Raw genomic sequence first — 21,172 nt, 5'->3', positions numbered from 1 at the left:
ACAGTATGCGAAGGCATTTGAAGCCCCCAGTCCCCTGTTGGAGCGGTGAGAAGACAGGGGGGTCTGGAAAGAAGAGAGGGGACAGTGGTCTGGAGTGGCTATAATCTGTGGGCTCTGACGTGAAGTTGTGCTGAAACCAGGGTTTCACAACTCTGCGTACCAGACAAGACATCTGGAAAATCACCCAGGATGAATTAGGAGGTTTCCTAATTGCTTTGGTTTTTCTCCATGCCAAGCACTGGGATTTTTGTTCTGGGGTAACAGAGAACTTAGAGGGACAAGCTGGGAGTAACGAAATCCGGAGCATGACAAAAGATTACTCAGAGCACACAGCACGGCAGCAGAGCTTCCACAGTCGACCGCTCCCTCCACTGACCAGCCCCTGAAGTCTTCCTGATCTTCACAGAGCAGACACGCACCACAGGTACTGGACGAGAGATCCTTGTGTTGGCCACCCGCACACATTGGCCAGTTTGCTACAGTCCCTGGGGTGGTCAACTTACAGAGGTTCCACTGTCCTACCATATCTGAAGGAGACTGAGGGAGGTCTTTTTTTCTAATGCCTAAGGTGAAAGCAATAGCAAATAGGAATTAATTTTTTATATTGCACAAAATACATTCATAATATTGCTATAGTTCCAATTTCCTAGAAAACAATGCCTGAGTCAAACCTTGACAGATAAAACTTGGAGTGTGTGTGTCTGTTATCTTTGGATAGCAAGACTGAGGAAAAAAGGGATGCGAGAGGAAGAAAGGTGAACGCATGGTCATTACTGAGCTGGCCACAGCGGCAAGAGCTGACGGCCAGGTGCTGAGGGGGTCTCCACCTCAGATCCGCCCACCCTGACCTCCCAGAGTGCTGGAATTACGGCGTGAGCCACTGCACCCGGCCGCTATAACACAATTTTAGCATTCAGTAAATGCTGAGGTTTTGTTAACTGTCACTGTTGCTTCATAATCAAGAAGACACGGTTCATAAACACAAGAACACTTGCAGAATGTAGTCCGTAGGCTTGGCGCCTGTGGCTCAAGCGGCTAAGGCGCCAGCCACATACACCTGAGCTGGCGGGTTCGAATCCAGTCCTGCCCGCCAAACAACGATGGCTGCAACCAAAAAATAGCCGGGCGTAGTGGCAGGCACCTGTAGTCCCAGCTACTTGAGAGGCGGAGACAGGAGACTCGCTTGAGCCCAGGAGTTGGAGGTTGCTGTGAGCTGTGATGCCAGCACTCTACCCAGGGCGACAGCTGGAGGCTCTGTCTCAAAAAAACAAATAAACAAACAAACAAACAAACAAAAAAAGAATATAGTCCGTAGGGTGGACTCACCATCTTGCCTCTTGTGAAATCACCAAGTCACTGCTCCTACAGTGCACATTAGTCCAGACTATGTTTGCAATTATGCCCACCAGGAGCGGGCTGGTTACACCTCACACCAGGAAATTTCAGCAGCCCAAGAGCTGCATGGCAGAGACTTCTCGTCACAGTGCCCCCGTGTGGACAGACCATTCTAAAATTTAAAATCCTCACTCTCAAGCAACGTTCAATCATTTTGCAAAGAACAGTAAAGAAAAAATAACATAGCCATTAGTTAGTAAAATGATTGATTTCTAGGCATACGGTGATACGTTATGTTTCAAGAAAAAGGTTTTTTTAATGATGACCTTAATCCAGTTTGGAGACTTAATCCAGTTGTGAAAATAAGTAACAATGGAGAAAAGCTAAAACAAACGTTTCCGTCAATTGTATATGCTGCTTGTCTTGAGAAATGAGGCTGTTCTTCATAACGGAATTTATCAATTAAAATTAACCAAAGTAATTCTTGAAAGCTTAGTTTCGTGGTCGCAAAATGTTCATAATTAGTTACTATAAATATCTTTTATTCTTTTTTCTTACTATTAACACACCAATCAATTCAAGCTGATTTTCAGGTGTCACAATTTCCACAGATTTAGATAAATCTCGAATGCAATGTTTCTTCAAAGGGAATTCAATTCTATACTAAAAGAATTAAACTTGAAAATTTCAAGTTAATTAAATTTAATAAGGTCACGATCTGTCTCATTTGCCAGTTACTTGTGATTCAAAGTTTCTTCACACCTTAATTCTTATTTGTGGCCTTTTGGTAATTCACTGAGGCCAAATTAATGAAAACGAAATTTTGACCCAACTTAATCTATTTTGTGTACCATATATATATATGTATGTATAAATATATTTTTGAAAATTAATTAGAAAGTTCATTTTAATGCAATGGCTAAGAATAGGGATTATCTATTTGTTCTTTCCTACGCTATGAATATTTTCTCTCCATATCACAAAGTCCAACATCTACCATAGACTAGAAACATTTAATGAAATTAATTTTTAATAACATAAAGCTGAAATTTTAAACACTGAGTTTCAAAAGCCTTAATTCAATCTCAAAAAGAAACACACCCACATTCACACTCTTTAATGTTTTTCTAAGAATTCTGTCATTTCTCATGAAATGATCCCTCAACTCTCCATGGAAATTGTGTTATTCAAATACTCCCAGCATCCTGCTGAATATATGCTGAGCACCACAAGGAATCCCAAGGTGAAGGAAATAACTTACAAGTTTTATTTGCTTATAAATTCAAAGTATGGCACATGGTGACCACCTGTTCCCCATCACCAGTGAGGAAAAAACAGAGGCAATGCCCTGAATCTGAGATGTTTAGGTTAGTCATAGGAAAGGTTTTTTAAACTATTTCGTGTATCAGATTATATTGGTAGACGTGAGGTAACAATAATTAAAAAACGTGCCCAAGTGAGCCAGGGACCTTCCTCCTGAGAGCCTGGTCACACTATGTATGGGAAACCAAAAAGAAAGTATGCTGCTGTTTTAAGGGCAGACAGCTGATATATTTGGGAATTATCCTTTTAAGACTTTTCTAGAAGCACTATAAGGTCTTCTTCATTTGATTGTAGACAGATATCCTACGTGACCAGTTCCACTTTTATTTATGAGAATGCCTTCTTTTTATCCTATTCTCTAAACCCAGGCCTATAACAAGAGATTGTACAGCATAAATTAGACATAAGGTTAGAGCATTACTTTTTAGAACTTGACTTAGTGTACTACAACTGATAAAGTTGTAAACACAGTATTCAGGAAGCAAGCTGTTATTGGGTATAATCTGAGACACTTCAGGAAGCTTCTATATTTTAAAGTGACTGCAATGATTTAGAGCTTTACCATTACCCCATGTAAACGGTTTTAATTAACAAGATCTTCCTGTAGATCTTATTCTCTTTCCTTATTCATTATCCATATTTCAGTTAGAATAACTCATTTAAAATAGTTTTTACTGTCACATTCCCCTCTGTAAAGAGTTTCTCCAAAGCTATAGAATGAAATCCAAACTTCCTAGCAAAGCGAGCAAGGCCTTCCGTAAATGCAGTCCTTCCGTATCTTTCTGGTCTCTTCTCTAACACTGCTAGCTTCATACTCTTCGCTCTAGTAATATCAGTGAGTGTGAACTTCTTCCCACAGAACTTTACAATCTTGTGCCTACCTTCCTTGTGGCCTTTGCTGTGTCCAGCAACCCTCCTTCCCGGCGCGAGCTCTCACTCATCCAGCCAGACTCGCCTCAGGCACCATCTTTTCAGGGACTGGATGTCCACCTTTGAACAAGTGCCCGTTTTTGTTCCCAAGGTCCTTTCCCCCTCTATTTTAGTGTTTACTATCTCACAGACACAAACCATCTGGCTGTATCGCACCCAGCAACAGGTGATGGCTGAGTTATTTCCTATGACTTATTCATTTCTGAACCTCCAGGATCTTAACCCAAAAAGTCTGCTAGGTATGTAGAAGCTTAAGACACGTTTCAGACTGAACAATCTGAAGATGACACAAAAACAGGAGCAGCTGGGGTTGAGCAGGAAGAGAGGAGCGATGCAAGGAGCTTTCTGTGGGCCACATGCTTTTACTCGCTGATTCTCTTTGGATAAAAGTCCTAGGAAATACTTATTTGAAACCCAGACAAAATCATATTTTTGGTAATGCGTCCTCTTCTGAGGCTTGAGAAGGCTATCTCTCCTCCTGTCTTACATGACTTGGAAGAATCACCTGATTAATTTGTCCAGAAAATAATGAGAAACCCAGGAATTATGGGTGACTATGGGAAGACATCTCCTATTTATCTGCCTCAACATGCTGCGTGAACACAGCATCCTCCTTGGAGAGTGCAGCAGTGACGACCACGTGGCTGTGAGACAGGTGCGGTTTCCCAAGACATGGAATTCTCCCTCAAAAACACAGTGCTCCCCCCACCTCCCAAAGCGTTTCCAAACACTGGATTATTTCAGCTAATATCTCTGATAGTAATAGAATCGTCCAGAATCTTTAACCATAAGGACTATGTGAAATTAAAAGCGACCTAAAATTCATAACTGTTCGTCTCTGCCATAAAGCACAGAATACACATTATCCAGATAGCATTTTAACTAAATTTTTATTTGAAAAATATTAATCTGCCTCTTCATTTAAGAAAATAAAATATTGCTTGAAAAGTTACGTTTATGCTATGTAATGTAACAGGTTATGAGTACAGTCATTAATGACAGTCAAACAACAGTTTGGTTCCAAATCCTGATTCCCCTGCTTAATTTGTCAGGTCCTTAATAGGTATACGCCTCCATTTCCCTCATCAGTAAAACAGGAATAACAACAGTGCTCACCTAATAAAGTCCTTAAGAAGAATAAATGCGGTAACGTCTTCTAGATTTCTTGGCACTTAATATACACTTCATCTTCACGGAATGTTAGGATAATATAGAAAGCCATCAAGAAACAATTCAACCAGGAAAAGAAACCAATATAACAGAACTTCGGAAAGATCACTGGAGAATGGCAAACTCCAAAAGTCTGGTGCTGGCTTTGGGCCGAGTCCATGAAGGGACGGCCCCAGAGCCAGAAACGTGGACCTTCAAAAGATGTGGCTACATAAGGAAAATCCACCTCCAGATTCTTCGGAATTCCTGACATCCGGAAGCCTGCCCTGTTCTATATTTCCTCCAACTCCTTCTTTCCTTAGTCACACATGGCCATGGAACAGCTCACGTTCCCCCTAACTGCACGGGAAGCCTTCATCAAGCCCTCTGTTTTAGGATTCTGCTTCAGGGAGATGAAAAGCTTCAGCTAATGCTTTTGTCACGAGGTTTTTGGCTCTGAATCTTCTGATGCTTCATTTTCCTGTGTTTCTATCAGCTGCTTCTCTCTCCATCTATGAGACCAGCCACAAGAGTAAAGACGCTGCCCCGGTGAGCTGCCAACACCATGCAGATTTGTCTACATGTGTGGAAGCAACTAGTTTCCAGATTATTAATTATTTGTTTATAAATTATCCTTATGGGGACCCTTAAGAGCTTGTTTGTAAGTATAGAATGCTGTAAGTTGGGTGGTCCCTAACCCAAGAACTGCCCCTATATCTTAGTGACCAAAAACTTTTAGAATAAGGAAAAGAAATAGACACACAGAGAAAAATACATACACATATCCCACACACACACATACCCTCACACCCCTCATCCCCCCCCACACACACCCTCACATCCCACACACACACACCCTCACACCCCTCACATCCCACACACACACACACACACACACACCCTCACATCCCACACACACACACCCTCACATCCCCCCCCACACACACCCTCACACCCCTCACATCCCCCCCACACACACCCTCACATCCCCCCACACACACACATCCTCACACCCCTCACATCCCCCCCACACACCCTCACATGCCCCCCCACACACACATCCTCACACCCCTCACATCCCCCCACACACACCCTCATATCCCCCCCACACACACCCTCACACCCCACACACACATACCCTCACGTCCCCCCCACACACACACACCCTCACATCTCACATGCACACCCTCATGTCCCACACACACACACACCCTCACACCCCACACACACACCCTCACATCTCACATGCACACACACACCCTCACATCTCACATGCACACCCTCATGTCCCACACACACACACACCCTCACACCCCACACACACACCCTCACATCTCACATGCACACACACACCCTCACACCCCTCACTTTGTTTTAGGTAAATTCTTCTTCTTCTTCTTCTTCCTGCGACACTTTATAATCCCACTTTTCTCTAAAATAAAAGTCTAAATTCTCATTTTGGCACACTGTAAGGAACAAAATTATCATCTACTGACAAGCAGTAGCAGTTTTCTCAAGGCCTGGGAATGCATGTCAAACTAAATCATGGCAAAGCATTTAACAACAACAGAAAAAGGAAAGGCTGCTTTTCATGCAGCTAAAGACACTAAGGGGCTTGTCAATGATGTCTGGGGCATTACGCTCTGTGGCCGCTTGTACCTTCTCATCTGAAATGCTTACATACTTTGCATATTTACCTTTCTTACTATCTGAAACGGCCTTTTAAAAGAAATGGAAAAAATTAAAAATAAAATACAGGGCTTGAAGGTGTAACAAGGAGCCTTCTTATAAACCTCCTTGCTGTCAGGCGGGTGGCTCTCCAGCAGGACTGGTCAGAGGTGGAGACTGGACGTCGCACAGCGGGGATAGCGCTGAGGCCCCCTCAGTGGGGAGCTCTGGAGCTGGACCTGTCTGTGAGGACTCTCCTGCACCAAGTTGCAAAGTCTGGGCATTTCGACCACTAGCTGTGGCTGCCTGGGTCACTGCCTTCCTTGGGCAGATGCCTTCCTGTCTGTGGCTGAAGCAAGCCCAGGAGGTGACAGCTGAAGGCTCCCTGCTCACTGCAACATTCCAGGTAGGGAGCAGGGGCCACAAGCCCACCCTGGAAGGGGATCTGGGTGGGATGTGTCTATGTCCATCACTTAATTTCACATGATCATATCACACGATAGATCACGTCTTGGTCAGGCAAGTGCTGCAAATGAACAAGTCAGGATTAGCATTCGAGTACCTCAGGGATCTCTAACAAGGAAAGGCCAAGAGAAAGTACCTCACTTTCTCTTTTCACAATACAGAAAATAAAGATTAAAGGTTTATTTTGAAGATTATGAGAGGGCCCCATGAATGGGGATATCACAGGAATGGTGTTGACTCCACATTTGTTTCCACACGAGCCAGCCTGACGACAAGAAGCTGTGGAGAGAAGGCAAACTCCAGCTGAGCCTGGACTGCAGGGTTCGAAGGTCAGGATGTTCTCCGTACTTGGGTCTACAGCAGGGATGACAAAATGCTAAAAAACAACATTCACGCTGAGCCACAAACAGAAGAAATGGGTGGCCTCAGAAGTCCTTCTCCTCTCTGGCCTGTGTGAAAAACAGGCTCACTATTCAGTAAAGTGGCTGCAAAGGGTTTCAAGTGTCAGGCAGGCAGGTAGCTGGACTACAGGTCACTTAACAACTCTGCTATTTGAGAGCTTCTATGACTCAAATCCCCAGGTTTCATCATTTGCAGGTAATAGTTTTCTTTACAAACTACCCAAATTAACAAAGCACAGAAAGAGACCAGCTTCGTTTTAAATTAAGGATGGTCAACATAAAGCCTAAACCTACCTCACTGTTCTTCCTGCTGTGTTTGATTTCTTCTCTTTTCTTTCTTTTTTTTGTAGAGACAGTCTCACTTTATGGCTCTCGGTAGAGTGCCGTGGCCTCACACAGCTCACAGCAACCTCCAACTCCCGGGCTTAAGCGATTCTCTTGTCTCAGCCTCCCGAGTAGCTGGGACTACAGGCGCCCACCACAATGCCCGGCTATTTTCTTTCTTTTTTTCTTTTTGAGACAGAGTCTCACTCTGTCATCCTGATACAGGATTCCCCCCATTCAAGGCTGGACAGGGGATCCCAGTTTTCTTAGGTTTGGGTAAGTTTGTGACGGGAACATCCTGACCTTTGCCCTGAGCTGGAGGGACTGCATTCATTCCTTTGTCAATAACACTCATTAACGTTGAAAAAACGTGTTCCCATCTGCCAAGTCCGGGCCAAGTGTACTTCTCAAGACCTAGTACCCCTAGATAAAGGAGCCCACACTGGGACTCCCCAGTTAGTTAGTTCTCCCTCCCCCGTCCCCCCAGCCCACCATCGGAAGCTCTGGTGCCTTTTACTTCTTCTGTATTCCTTTCTAATTTCTAATAAAAATTCTGTCTTGCTGCTGATCTGAGGTCCGTGGATTCATTCCTTGAATCCCCAAGACCAAGGACCTACTGAAGAGTGAAATTTCAGTATCAGCCCTGGGTAGAGTGCAGTGGTGCCATAGCTCACAGCAACCTCAAATTCTTGGGCTCCAGGGATTTTCTTGTCAAAATCTCCTGAGTAGCTGGGATTACAGGCACCTGCCACAATGCCCAACTATTTCTTCTATTTTTAGTAGAGATGGGTCTTGCTCTTGCTCAGGCTGGTCTTGAACTCCTGAGCTCAGGCAATCCTCCCACCTTGGCCTCTCGGAGTGTTGATTTCTTCTCAAAGAAGTAAAATGACCATTGGAATCTTGCAAATATGAAAGTCTTGTTGTTAAATTTGGTTCTGGATTCTTCTAAATAACTATAGCTTGCAGAGTTAAGCAATCAGAAAATCCTAGAATTTGAAGAAAATTAAGAGAAGCCTCACAGTTTTTCAAGGATTATCTGTTCTTTGAATACTAGCTACAGTTTTAGATTTAAACAGTTGAGGTTAAGTGCTTATTTTGAAAATGGAGAAACTACAAAATAATAACTAGCAATTGGACAATACTTCAGATTTCACGTGAGAAATTTCACTTGAGTCCTTCAAAACCCACAGAGATGGCTATGAATGGTATATCCTTTGATAGTGACTTGCCTGAGAATAAAAAATGTAGATCTCAGTCTCCTAAAGATCTGAGAACATCCAAGTGGCGGCACTTACTGAAGAAAGTGAGGAAGGCTCAGATTGTCTTCTGAGCTTTAAACTTACCTTATTACAAACTGTGCAGGACACACTTACTTGTTTTAACCCAAACAGCACACTTACTTGTTTTAACCCAAGTGCTTATTTAGGTCTTTTTGTGAAATTCGAAAAGGATTTACGTTTTGTAATTGGAACGGCCTGCGTGCACTTACAATCCCATGTTAGCTCCAGGCATCTTATATTATTTTAAAATATTTTATTATCAATTCTTCCAGGTGCACTTATGCATGTAAAACAAAATCATGAAAATTCAATCTGCAGTTAACTTGGCAATTATTATTTGACAATGATTCTTCTGGTTTTATTTCTTGGAATTGGCATAAGTGTTTATAGTGTGCATACAAGAAATCCATGACAAGATGTTAAAGGAGTCTTCATAAAGAATTTTGCAGAAATACTTTTTACAAATTAAGACTATAGAACCAACTTCAAAGTTGTACAGGTACATGCTCAAAAGCAAGTAAATCATTTCTAAAGTGAAAGTGAGGATGAAAAGCGTCAGACATCCCAGTTAAAATAATGGGATTGATTTAAACTGATCCCATGATAAATGGAATTTGACTCTCTGCTTTCACAATTTTTAAGGCATCAGAGCAGGTGCTAGGTAAATAACCTAAGGAAACTGTTGACAGGAAGGATTCTGTGAGGTTCCACAGAAAATCAACTCGGTGTAACATAACCAACACACTCAGCTCCCTAAACTTTCTGGCTTCAACTGAGATATCCAATTGAGGGCCTCATCCTTTGTTTTTTTTTTTTTTTAATTTATACTTTTCTTTCTTTCTTTTTTTTTTTGCAGTTTTTGGCCAGGGCTGGGTTTGAACCCACCACCTTCGGTATATGGGGCTGGCGCCCTACTCGCTGAGCCACAGGCGTCGCCCCATCCTTTGTTTAATTTGATTGGCTACATGTCCTGTCAGGTGTAAAGGGAAAGTGACTGCTAACCTGTTGACTTCCCTCCAGCGAGTGCCACAGGACAGAGCAAAGAAGCAAGGGCTCTGGAGCCAGATCAGAATCCTCAGGCCAGCTCTACTATTTAGTAAATACTGTCTCAGCCACCAAACCAGGCCATGTCGGGATGCTGCCAGTTCCAACCTGGCAACTGAGTATCGCAAGCCCAGTGAGAAAGGAAAAGCGTCCTGAGGTGAGCCACTCCCTGCTCCAGTATCTCAGGTCTAGGGTCAGGGAGGAGCAGGCAGGGAGAACTGGCCAGACATAAATCTGCAAGGCCATTTACCCAAATCATACTCAACCCAAATATCTCCTATTTTCACTATCCAATGACCAGCCAGGGTCTCCATCTACTTGGGCATTTTTAAGATTCCCTGCTCTTAGCATTCTTTCTAGGGTGGGGCCTTGAAGTAGAATTCAGTCCCCTTTATATCAAAATAATAATAATAAACGTGCACAACATGTCACATTTCTCCTGAATCCAAAAGTTGCTTTTTGTGATTACAAGTTCTCTAGTGGAGAGTCCCCAAGAAGGACTTGGAAATACTATGAAAGATGAACATAAATTTCACTATAGTAAGTCATGATGGAATAAAGGGATTGAGACATTAGTGGGACAGGGGACCAGCACCTGAACAAACAGCAGGCAGTGTGCTATGGCTCTGCTTTGTCTCACCAATGATATTTTCATTTTGTGACTTTAGCATTAAGGGATCCCATTTTGGCTCCTATTTGTCATTTCTTACCAATTTCCTAGCTATGATTCCTTTCAACATTTGTTGAGTTTATTAGGTTTGTAAGACTATTATGAAAATGAATTCCTAACTACTAAATGTTGCCCCCTACCCCAAAAAATAACAAAGTAAAATAAAGAATCCTACACTAAGGCCTCTGACTGGATTAAGGGACATTTAGAGTAAAAGGACCAAGGTGTCTTACTCTAAAACAACAGAAAGATCAGCAACAAAAACTTTATTGCTTTCAAAATAAGTTGTTTTTTTTTTACTGTGGGGCAGAATTGATACAGGATTCCACCACTCAGGGCTAGACAGGGAGCTCCTCATTCTCTGGGCCCAGGTGAGCTCAGAGGTCAGACCCCCATTTCCAGGCATAAGCAGACACACCCTCTGGGCTCTGATAAGAGCAGGAACAAAGCAGCCTGTGAGGGTTTTTTGGGTGGTTCCACCCTGGGTAGGAGCACACACCCTAATCCCTTCTCAGGTACAAAGACTGTAAAGGACCTGATAACCTCGTCCTAGTGAAGGACAAACTACATTCATTCATTTGTTAATGCGCGCATTAAGTTTGAATAGATGTTTTTCCATCTACCAACTGCCAACCATGTGTAATCCTCTAGACTCAAGACCCCTAGATAAAAGGGCCCATGAGGGGACTCCCGAGTGAGTTCTTCAGTTCCTTCTCCCTTCCAGAAGCTCGGGTGCTTTTTACTTCTTCTGTATTCCTTTATAACTTCTAATAAAAGTCCTATCTTACCACTGATCTGTGGCCCGTGGGTTCATTCTTCGAATCCCCGAGACCAAGGACCTACTGAAGAATGAAATCACTTTAACAGCATAGCAACATTTTAGAACCAGGAACCACAGAAAGAAATCTTTTGTCTTCTGCTGAGGTATATGGTTGCACAAGACAATCTTACAGAGTTCTCACATCGAGAACCTAATAAATATAAACTTACAATGTCAAACTTCAGAGATAATGAGTGATGGTTTTCTTATTCTATCTCCTCGGAGTCAGGATGTTGCTTCTTGTCTGGCTGATGGAGGCCAGGTCCCCTAGGAGGGGTTCATACTCCTCAGCACTGCACTGGCCAAAATCCATCCAACCATGTCATCCCAGTCACTTATCCTGTGGCTGGGGTCCAGGCTCTGCAGGTTCTTAATGATGGACATTCGGCCAGAAGGAGCTTTCTGGGCCTGCTGGATGTATCTAGCCAGCAGTGCGCCCTGGTGTGCTTGGGAATCGCTGTCTGTCCTCTGCACAGCCCTCAGCTGCCCCTGGAGAGCCTCCTTTGCCCGTGGCACCCCGGAGCCAGCAGGATCTACCGGGACTCGGGCTGTGGTAGGGTGCCCGCAGCCTGCACCACCCTCAGCACACACAGGCACACGCCTCCGTTCATTGCTTCTGGATTAGGACGCAGTCGGCTGAGCATTTCCACCGAAGCAGCCTCACAGCGGAACCAAGTTCAGCATCTGCCGACCGGCTGCTGCCTCTTAAATAGCCCTCCCAAATAAGTTTTATGCTTTAATTACTCTTGTATTTGCTGAAGCAACTAACTTACACAACTCAGTAACTTAGAAAAAACAAACTCACCAAACTCCCAGACTGGTAGGTAGCTTTCTAAGAGATGGAGTCTTGTTCTGTCACTCCAATTGATTACAGTGGTGGGACCACATGGTACAAGTGAACGGAATACAAAGGAGAGTGCAGGAGTGGAAATGCTACAGGGTTCCCCCACTCAAGGCTGGACAGGGACCCTGGTTTTCCTAGGCCCGGGCAATTTCATGAAGGGAACGCCCTGACCTTTTGCCCTAAGCTGGGGGGACTGCATTCATTCATTTGTTGATAACCCAACACTCATTAACGTTGAAAACGTGTTTCCATCTGCCAAGCCCTGACCAAGTGTAATTCTCAAGACCCAACACCCCTAGACAAAGGGCCCACGTGGAGACTCCCCACTTGGTCTTCCCCCTGCCAGAGGCTCTGGTGCTTTTTACTTCTTCTGTATTCCTTTCTAATAAAATCCTACCTTACTACTGATCCGTAGTCTCTGGGTTCATCCTTCGAATCCCCAAGACCCAGGACTATCCAAAGAGAGAAATTTCAGTAACAAATACCCATGGAGATGTCCTTTTAATTACGCTAAGGTAGCACTGCTCATAAAATGTATTTTAGGAATGAACGCCACACACAAACTGTCGTCCCAAGTGTTAAGTTACCAGCCTCAAGTCGTTCAGTGTTGTGAAGACATAACTTTGGATACCATCTTCTAAAAATAGACTGCAGTCCAACAACCACACTCCTCTCCGGGGACATTCCAATCCCCACACAGACCCTACGTCGAGCCCTACCGTCATCCTTGTAGAACCCAAACACTAAATCTTCCTCTTGTCTGGTCTTTCTAAACGTTTTTCATTTCCAGTCTTCTCTATGTAGTTTCCCCAAATCAGGTACTCAAGCCCCTCAGTTTTTAGAATTTTATTATTGCTGAGACAACAGCGGGGGAGCAATATGAATAAAAGAATCTGTCCTCCAGAGACTCAGTGGAGGGATGAAGAGGGGCATGTGAAATGAAAAATTGTAAGTCAGATGGAGGCTGTGTGCTGAGAGAGATGAAGGCCCGGTGGTGGCGAGAGTCCAGGCTGAGAAAGGAAGCAGCAAACTACAGTGCTGTGGGAAGGGCAGAGAGAAGTTACCCAGAGGTCACGGGGGGCTGGTGAAACTGGCAAAGCAGATGATGCAAATAATGATTGAGTGAGAGAGATGGGAACCAATTCCCCCTTTATCTAGGGGTATTAGGTCTTGAGAATCACACTTGCCCAGGACTAGGCAGATGGGAACACGTGTTTCAACGTTAATGAGTGTTATCAATAAAGGAATGAATGCAGTCCCTCCAGCTCAGGGCAAAAGGTCAGGGTGTTCCCTTCATGAAATTGTCCAGGCCTAGAGAAACTGGGGTTCCCCGGACATCAAATTCTGCTGTTTTCTGCCCCAGGAAGAAATCTATAGCAACACTAATGAATACTTACTCTATTTACCCAATAGACAAAAATACAAATAAAACTGCAAAAATAAAGAGAGAAAGAATGTTCTTCCCTGAATGGTTTTATGATTAGAACCCAGGTGGAGAGGTTCATGTGTACATGGAATTGACTGACAGTGAAACACAGAAGAGTCTTTTTTTTTTCCTGTTTTTTTTTTTTTTCCTGACAGCACACAAATCATTTATAGAATCCAAAGGCCTCCACTATACACTGTAACAATGCACACATACTAAAGAACGAAGACAGTCTAACAGCTCTGTCCTCTCTCTCTGGGTAGTCACCTACTTCCAAATCCAGAGCTGTGGATCCAAAAAAATGTGACCCAGAGCAGTGCTTCTCAAACTTTATTTGCACTTGAATCAACTGAGATCTTGTTAAATCATAGATACAGATTTGAAAATGGGGTAAGGGGTGGTGGTGGAAAGATGCTGCACATCTAATAAGCTCCTAGGTGGTGGTGCTGGCCCTAAACCAGATTTTTTTTGAAGGCATTATCAATTATATTTTTTTGTTCTTTTTTTTTTATTGTTGGGGATTCATTGAGGGTACAATAATCCAGGTTACACTGATTGCATTTGTTAGGTAAAGTCCCTCTTGCAATCATGTCTTGCCCCCAGAGCGTGTGGCACACACCAAGGCCCCACCCCCTCCCTCCTTCCCTCTCTCTGTTTTTCCTTCCCCCCCATGACCTTAATTGTCATTAATTGTCCTCATATCAAAATTGAGTACATAGGATTCATGCTTCTCCATTCTTGTGATGCTTTACTAAGAATAATATCTTCCACGTCCATCCAGGTTAATACGAAGGAAGTAAAGTCTCCACTTCTTTTAATGGCTGAATAGTATTCCATAGTATACATATACCACAGCTTGTTAATCCATTCCTGGCTTGGTGGGCATTTAGGCTGTTTCCACATTTTGGCGATTGTAAATTGAGCTGCAATAAAAGTCTAGTACAAGTGTCCTTATGATAAAAGGATTTTTTTCCTTCTGGGTAGATGTCCAGTAATGGGATTGCTGGATCAAATGGGAGGTCTAGCTTGAGTGCTTTGAGATTTCTCCATACTTCCTTCCAGAAAGGTTGTACTAGCTTGCAGTCCCACCAGCAGTGTAAAAGTGTTCCCTTCTCGGGCAGCGCCTGTGGCTCAGTTGGTAGGGCACCGGCCCCATATACCGAGGGTGGCAGGTTCAAACCCAGCCCCAGCTGAACTGCAACCAAAAAATAGCCGAGCGTTGTGGCGGCTGCCTGTAGTCCCAGCTGCTCGGGAGGCTGAGGCAAGAGAATCTCTTAAGAACAGGAGTTGGAGTTTGCTGTGAGTTGTGTGATGCCTTGGCATTCTACCCGAGGGCCATAAAGTGAGACTCTGTCTCTACAAACAAACAAACAAACAAACAAAAAAAGTGTTCCCTTCTCTCCACATCCACTCCAGCATCTGCAGTTTTGAGATTTTGTCATGTGGGCCATTCTCGCTGGGGTTAGGTGGTATCTCAGGGTGGTTTTGATTTGCATTTCTTTAATATATAGGGATGATGAACATTTTTTCATATGTTTGTTAGCCATTCATCTGTCATCCTTAGAGAAGGTTCTATTCATGTCTCTTGCCCATTAATATATGGGATTGTTGGCTTTTTTCATGCGGATTAATTTGAGTTCTCTATAGATCCTAGTTATCAAGCTTTTGTCTGATTCAAAATATGCAAATATCCTTTCCCATTGTGTAGGTTATCTCTTTGCTTTGGTTGTTGTCTCCTTAGCTGTACAGAAGCTTTTCAGTTTAATGAAGTCCCATTTGTTTATTTTTGTTGTTGTTGCAATTGCCATGGCAGTCTTCTTCATGAAGTCTTTCCCCAGGCCAATATCTTCCAGTGTTTACAGCTAATATTTTACTAAATGGAGTAAAACTGAAAGCTTTTCCTCTTAGAACTGGAACCAGACAAGGTTGTCCTCTGTCACCTTTACTATTCAACGTAGTGCTGGAAGTTCTAGCCAATACAATTAGGCAAGACAAGGAAATAAAGGGAATCCAAATGGGAGCAGAGGAGGTCAAAATCTCCCTCTTTGCTGATGACATGATCTTATACTTAGAGAACCCCAAAGACTCAACCACAAGACTCCTAGAAGTCATCAAAAAATACTGTAATGTTTCAGGATATAAAATCAATGTCCACAAGTCAGTAGCCTTTGTGTACAGCAATAACTGTCAAGATGAGAAGCTAATTAAGGACACAACTCCCTTCACCATAGTTTCAAAGAAAATGAAATACCTAGGACTATACCTAATGAAGGAGGTGAAGGACCTTTATAAAGAAAATTATGAAATCCTCAGAAAGGAAACAGCAGAGGATATTAACAAATGGAAGAACATACCATGCTCATGGATGGGCAGAATCAACATTGTTAAAATGTCTATACTTCCCAAAGCAATCTACTTATTCAATGCCATTCATATCAAAATACCAACATCATACTTTCAAGATTTGGAAGAAATGATTCTGCATTTTGTATGGAACCAGAAAAAAACCCGTATAGCTAAGGCAGTTCTTAGTAATACAAATAAAGCTGGGGGTATCAGCATACCAGATTTTAGTCTGTACTACAAAGCCATAGTGCTCAAGACAGCATGGTACTGGCACAAAAACAGAGACATAGACACTTGTGAATTGAAAACCAAGAAATGAAACTAACATCTTACACCCAATCTTTGATAAACCAAACAAGAACATACCTTGGGGGAAAGACTCCCTATTCAATAAATGGTGTTGGGAGAACTGGATGTCTACATGCAAAAGACTGAAACTGGATCCACAACTTTCACCACTCACAAAAATTGATTCAAGATGGATAAAGGACTTAAATTTAAGGCATGAAACAATAAAAATCCTCAAAGAAAGCATAGGAAAAACATTGACATTATCAATTTTTTATTAAAGGACCGTGCATGCTAGCCTAAACCTCACTAAAATACGTGTTCATATCTTCTTTCCATGAAAATGTTATTTTTTAAAAAAGTGACACACAAACAAGAGGTTTATTTCCTTCTCCGTGGAGGCAGCTTCCACTGGATGACAGGAGCAGGGATATAGTGGGTGGGGACAGGATGATAAGTAGGACGTGGGCAAAATGAAATGAAGGCATAATACGATGGGGGGCTGCGCTTGCTGCAGACTGCCTCCTCCCACCTCCTCCTCCCTCCACTCATTTTCCATAATCTGATTGGGGGGGGGCTGCGCTTGCCACCGAGTCCCTTCTCCCACCTCCTCCTCCCTCTACTCATTTCCCAATCTTTCATGCCCACTGGGATCAGAGCTACTTTTATGACCTCTAATGGAAGAATATGTTTCAATTTAGGTCAGAGAGGAGGTACTTATGAAACCGCTTTCCTTTCTCTCACCCACAAACGAATGAAATTAGATTTTTAAAGCAGGTCCCTGGGAGGAAAAAATTGCCAGGGAATCTCTAAGCATTAGTTCCTGGGTCATGTTTTGAATGGTGAGGACATAGAGAGCCCTGTCCCTCCTGCTTCTGCGTGGAGAACAGATGACAGGGGCAGAGAAGACCAGCCAAACAGATAAATATAACCCAAAAGGAGGCCGTTGTACGTGGGTGGAACACTGGAATTAGTCCGCTGCTTGAGAGAAGGAATGGGAAATCCACATTTATTACCAGTTTTGTATCAGGCATTTTTATACATGTACATTATCCCTCAGGACACTTGGGGCGGACAGGTGTCCCCTTTGCCTGCCATGACAGTTATGGAGCTGTGCTGAAGTTTAAGTTCACACATGGCACAGACAGGATTCAAACCAAAGTCTATTTGACTCAAAAAAGCCTATTTTCTCCTCTAAAACAAATCTCTGAAAAGCCAGACTCAGGACACAGCCAAACTTGAGCTAGGAATTTTAAAGGGAAGCCATGAGATGCTACCGTCTTTTTCATTTTCACACATAAAATGCTACTTGGTAATTAAAAAAAAAAAATTTACTCTGTCCTAAAAGTCTAACGTACAGAGTAAATTTACACAGACAAGGAAGAACAGTAAAGGTCAAAATGCACATGGATCTGCTTCCTGAAGGAGTCTTGTTCTTCAGGGCATAAATTAAAACCAATACTGGCGGCGCCTGTGGCTCAAAGGAGTAGGGCACCGACCCCATATGTCAGAGGTGGGGGGTTCAAACCCAGCCCTGGCCAAAAACTGTGAAGAAGAAAAAAAAAAAAACAAATTCCCCAAAGTCTAAGTAAGGTGAACATCATAGGAGACCAGAAAAGATATAGAGGAAAATTTTAAAATTTTAAGATTATTTAAATATTAATATTTGAGCATTAATATTCAAAATGGAACTCTACTATTTCTAATTTTAGTCCACAGAACATCAAGAAAAAAGTGAACACTATTCAACACTCTAATTCTAATGGATAAAAAAAAAAAAATACAAGCATTTGGCTTTGAGAGACAACACATCTCATAATGAGCTCACCAGCATTACCAGCTGGGACCAGTTAACCACATTTACCAAATAAGGAAGCTTTTTCAATGCCCAAAATCTTTGTACAGTGAGCTCACTTCACTTCTCACTGGGTTTCTACAGTAATTGTAGAGGTCATCTGTCCAGCTCAGTCAGTAAATCACCAGGCTCTCCATGCAAACATGGGCAGCTGGTCTCTGGAGAGCACGAAGGCTGGGTTCAGATGACGACTTGACTGGATACAGAAGAGAAAGACGTAAAATCAACTCTACAATACTGGATGGGAAGAAGCTGTATCAAGCAAAACCGGTCAACGAGACCAGTGAGAACTGTTCACTACTGTGAATAAACATGGCAGACCTGACTTCTGTTCTCTCCCCTTATTTGTTCTGCGGCAAACACGCTGTTTGCTCTAGGGCGGAGTCTGTACAAACCAATCCACGAGTTTCAATGATGGGGACTAGCAAATGGCTCAACTTCCCTGCACAATCCAAAGAAACAACATGATTTTTCCCCTTTTTAATTAGTTGTTTTTTTGTATAGCATGGAAATAGTGCACATGGACAAAGCACGGATAAATGTGTAAGGAGACTTACAGCATTCTTATTTAAAATGGCATTACTGGGAGCAGGTTGTCCACCATAGTTAGAAGTTAGAAGCCTGTGACTGTAAAGCGGTTTTTACTTGACCTTCTCTTAAATATTTCAGAGATAGTTAAATGCATTCCACTTCTGAGGTAAAAAGAATCTATCTTTTTTTTCCCCCTAAATTTCTGCGTGCCAAACCATGGCCCTCAACTGAGAATGTACATTTTGCTTCAGATATAAAAGATTTCCATACAAATAAATATATTTGAAATGAAAAATTTTGGCATTTGTGTTATGAATATGACTTTCAGCCATTAATCTTATTTGGACCCAAATTTATCTTATAAATTCTGTGATTTTTCCAGCACTGGGAGCCTAGTCATGAAGCCCATGAGTCTATACCAGAGAGGTGTTCTGCAGAGAGAAAACTGTGTGTTCAGGCCTTACACCAGGAATTGTAAGGGGTCATAGGGTAAATCTGTATGCTTTGTAAGCCACATGCTCCCCTGCACAGTAACCCAACTCTGCTGCTGGCGGCACAGGAAAGCAACCACGGAAATCACACAAACAAATGGGCAACACTGTGTCCCAAAACAACATTATCTATGAATAGGGAAATCAGATTCTTACATGACTTCCACTTGTCACAATATATGACTCTTAGTCTTTTTAAAATATTTAAAAATATAAAAAACATTCATTCACAGTTCATGGGCCACACAAAAACAGACAACAGTGGAGGGAGGGTGATTGGTGGGACCACACCTATGGTGCATCTTAGAAGGGTACAGGTGAAACTTACTAAATGTAGAATGTGAAAGTCTGAACACAATAACTAAAAAAATGCCATGAAGGGGGCGGCACCTGTGGCTCAGTGAGTAGGGCGCCAGCCCCATATACCGAGGGTGGCGGGTTCAAACCCAGCCCCAGCCAAACTGCAACAAAAAAATAGCCGGGTGTTGTGGCGGGCACCTGTAGTCCCAGCTGCTCGGGAGGCTGAGGCAAGAGAATCGCGTAAGCCCAAGAGTTAGAGGTTGCTGTGAGCCGTGTGACTCCATAGCACTCTACCCGAGGGCCGTACAGTGAGACTCTGTCTCTACAAAAAAAAAAAAAAAAAAAAAAAAAATGCCATGAAGGCTATGTTAACCAGTTTGATGAAAATATTTCAAACTGTATATAAAACCAGCACAGTGTACCTCATGATTGCATTACTGTACATAGCTAGGATTTAATAAAAACATAAATAAATAATAAAAAAAACAAAACAGACAACAGGCTGGATTTGGCCTACAGCTTATCAACCCTGCCTCAAAAGGCAGAAATAAACATCTCCACAACAGAATAGGAAACAAATGTCACCTTTACAGGATAGGAAACGCATGCTGAGGTGAAAAAAAGAAGGGAGATAGCTGGATTCTTTACTGAGAAACTTGTTCTGAGCAGGCAAGTGGGCACCGTTAAAAAGATGCCACCAAAGAGGGGCACCCCCTGTCTCCTGTGTCTCAGCTCCTCTGGGGATCTGTAGGAGACCGTGCAAGCGGTCACCGGCTCTTTTTTTTTTTTTTGGCCGGGGCTGGGTTTGAACCCACCACCTCCGGTATATGGGGCCGGCGCCCTACAGCTTTGAGCCACAGGCGCCGCCCCGGTCACGGGCTCTTAAGGGAGGCACCGGGAAGGGGACAATCTCTAGCCGGCATGGAGATGTTTGGCTGCCCAGAGACAAGCCCTCAAGCAGCTGCAGGTGTTAATGAGTTAAGATCAGGTCACTCATGGGCGGCGCCTGTGGCTCAAGAAGTAGAGTGCTGGTCCCATATGCTGGAGGTGGCGGGTTCAAACCTAGCCCTGGCCAAAAACCAAAAAAAGAAAACAAAAAATATCAGGTCACTCGTTAGCAAGCAGGTGTTATACATTGGACGTTCAAGGTGCAGCAAGGTGGGGGTCAAGCCCAGGAGGAAGAGCATGTAGTGATCATTAAGCACATAGCTCTTGGGCGGGCCCCACACCTGTTGCATAATGCTTCAATAAAAGGCCACAGCAGAGGATGCTCAGGGCTTTCCCTGGAATATGGGAAGCCCCCTCTTGCAGGCATTTGTACGTCAATCCATGGTCCCGGCTGCTTTTATTTCTGTTATGACACAGCAGGAAAGCGCTCACTGGCAGCCAGTGCCACGGGCTGAACTTCCCAAGTCTCTGGTATAGTCTGTTAAAGCAAGTATGACAACCACGAACATTTCTAATGTAAATATTGGTGAATTACAGGCCAGAGGCTGGTTTCTAAACTCCAGCTTTCACCCTGCTCAAAAACTGTCTTCATGAAATGCAGATTCAACGCTGGACGGCCTTCACGAGTATAGTGTCGTGGTTGGGCATATGCCTTCAAGCCAAATTGCCCAGGTTCCATCCCTGCTCTGTTACTTATTTGCCATCTAACCCGAAACAAATTATATTATTCTTTC

General features: G+C 43.1%; 1 protein-coding gene and 1 pseudogene across 3 annotated transcripts in view; both read right to left on the bottom strand.

The window, feature by feature from the left end:
* Positions 1–21,172, bottom strand: part of ARHGAP42 (Rho GTPase activating protein 42) — a 345,686-nt gene that overhangs the window by 100,842 nt on the left and 223,672 nt on the right. The window lies entirely within an intron of this gene.
* LOC128565265 (cholecystokinin-like) lies at positions 11,621–12,079 on the bottom strand (annotated as a pseudogene).

The sequence above is a fragment of the Nycticebus coucang genome, chromosome 14 (genome assembly GCF_027406575.1).
Source record: "Nycticebus coucang isolate mNycCou1 chromosome 14, mNycCou1.pri, whole genome shotgun sequence".
NCBI lineage: Eukaryota > Metazoa > Chordata > Mammalia > Primates > Lorisidae > Nycticebus > Nycticebus coucang.
This window is presented reverse-complemented; position numbering and strand designations above follow the sequence as displayed.